This window comes from Morone saxatilis, unplaced genomic scaffold (assembly GCF_004916995.1).
Source record: "Morone saxatilis isolate NCDOM2014 unplaced genomic scaffold, NCSU_SB_2.0 Contig17, whole genome shotgun sequence".
Taxonomy (NCBI): domain Eukaryota; kingdom Metazoa; phylum Chordata; class Actinopteri; family Moronidae; genus Morone; species Morone saxatilis.
In genome coordinates, this window is record NW_023339729.1 from 1,963,363 (window position 1) to 1,965,762 (window position 2,400).

General features: G+C 43.0%; 1 protein-coding gene across 1 annotated transcript in view; it reads left to right on the plus strand.

Moving 5' to 3' along the window:
- LOC118326504 (microtubule-associated tumor suppressor 1 homolog) overlaps positions 1 to 2,400 on the plus strand; it is a 59,897-nt gene that overhangs the window by 43,635 nt on the left and 13,862 nt on the right.

A 2,400-nucleotide genomic window follows, 5' to 3' on the forward strand; every position in this document is an offset into this window, starting at 1 on the left:
CAGGAGGAGCCGGGGATCAAACCTTCTGATTGGGGGACGACCCGCTCTGCCTCTGAGCCACAGCCGCCCCTTAGAGGGCACAGACACGCACTATCCCTCCTTAGAAACCTGTCCCCCATAGAACTGCCTGGTTACACGCTCAGTATTTGATCCTCTTAGTCTGAAGTATTCCAGCTGGTTTCTTCTATACTTAATGTGGTTGAACATATGAGATGCCAATTTAAGGTCTAGGAAAAATCCAACCCAGCAAAATCAAGATCACCCGCCGTAATCTGACTGAACCTCTGTTGGAATCTCCCTCCTCATTTAGAGGGATTGGATTAGATTTTTTTATCTTTTTGTGTAATCTGAATACAGCAGATTATGGAGATTAGGATGGCTACGGCTACCTGTATGTCTGTGTGACGAGCTGTGTCCCCGTTTTGTCCTGCTTCGCTGGCACACTTTTTTTGTCCTGCAAACACACATACAGATGGAATAATCCAGTGCTAATCTGTCTCTGAGTAGGTGGTGTTTAATTTGGCCAGCACGCCGCAGCCACACGGTAAACTCGCCGTTTTCTGCCTCCACTGGCTCTGTTTATGAGGATGAGTCTGTGTTAATGAGGGAGCTTAGTAAAGACAGCACTTCTTAATGTAATTAAGCCTTAATGTTGGCCTGAGTTGTTACTCTGTGATCTGTTGATAATTATAATTTGAGTTGATTTCAGCCTGTTAGACTGTAGACCAAAAATCTACTAGGCATACATGCAGGGGGTTTGGTGTCACACAGGATGGCAATGTGGCAAAACTGTGAATTATTCATATGACTGGTTAGATGTACACCTCCATATGAAGGAGCTCATTCAGGAAGTAACATTTTTCATTGCCAAAGTGCAATAATTTGGCACATAGTTAAACACAGCTATTTTAGAGAGTCACAAAGCCCCCACTCCTCCTATACCCCTCCCCAACTCCAGCCCCCAACGCATTATTTATTTGTTTTATCCAATGTCACCAGGGGGGCTCCGTATCATCTTACTGTGTACTGAAGGAGATTCTCATGTCCTTTCTGTCCGCTTTGTCTGTGTAACACCGTGATGTGCATGCTAACAGTGTTGTTTCTCTCTCAGTCTGGGCTCAGCAGCTCTGCATGACTGCCTGGCAGACTCCAGGTACACACCATCATCACCAGCAGCACTCGCACAGACCAGCACATGGTTAACGTGACACATGTCCCGGCAGCAGCTAGTTAACATGTTTTAAATGTGAACACATCAGCTGAATGTCGAAACTTTTGTTGACTTCAACAGACAATCTACTTTCCATGCTTGCAATGGACTTTGCATTATTTGATTACCATTGTTTTTTTCACCTTCAATTCAGCCTTGCAAGTGAAGAATGGACAGAAAGAAAAAAATCTTAAATTAGTAAATTTGACCTGAAATTTATTTTGAGTTCATGTTAGTTGTATAAAGTTTCATTTTTCAGTCTCACTTCTAAATGGGCTTTTAGCAACAATTTATATTGATCATGCTGTAACAACAAAATGAAACCAACATGGAGCCAGTACCTGTCACACAGGCCTTTCTGATGGGAAACTGAAGCCTTTATATGTGGTTTAGTCTGGTGGCTTTGGAGTAAGCGTAGATGGATATTATTGTTTCAGCTTCCAGTCAGAAAGGGCTGTGTGACGGCACGGTAAAGCAGTGAAAATGTTCTAAATATAGCGTACACTTAAACTGATATTGACTTTCTTTTGTGGCTAAAAGACTTTGTTGTTGCTGCCCCTGCCCACAGCAGTGCATTGCTTAGCTTCTGTGCTGGTACTCTTCTACAGTTATTCTACATTTATTTAATTCTTTTACTGTTCATCTGATGAGTGCAATCCCATCTGAGGCATACATTTATGTAACATGTTCTCACCTCCCAGTTTCCCTCCCTTTTCCACACACTGAATTAATGATCAGAGCGCTCTGTTATGCTAATACTAGTGTTGAGATGATAAATATGCATCAGATCTGATTATTTATCTGGCTAAACAGAGACTCCTGCTGTGTTTCAGTGATGAATCCATAGCTCTAGTGTCCATAGTGTGATCTGGTAAACTGTACAATCTAGTCTCATTACAGTTTCATTACAACAAAGTCAAACATACACGCTGAGGAAGTGTGCTGGCTCGTGCTTGTCCTTTAGTGTGGTGGCGTCTGTCGTTCCCCACTGCAGGCTCTGATCACACTGACACAGACCAGCATGTTCTGTTTGGTGGCTGCCAGTAGGTGGCAGTATATTTACAGAAGTCACTACCAGCCTCAGGGCCTTGTTGACCAGGCCTGGGCAGCAACACTGACTACCAGAGTAAAGACCTATTTGAGTTCAGGAGAATTTGCATTTTAAATGTAAATTGGGTGCAGATTTTGAA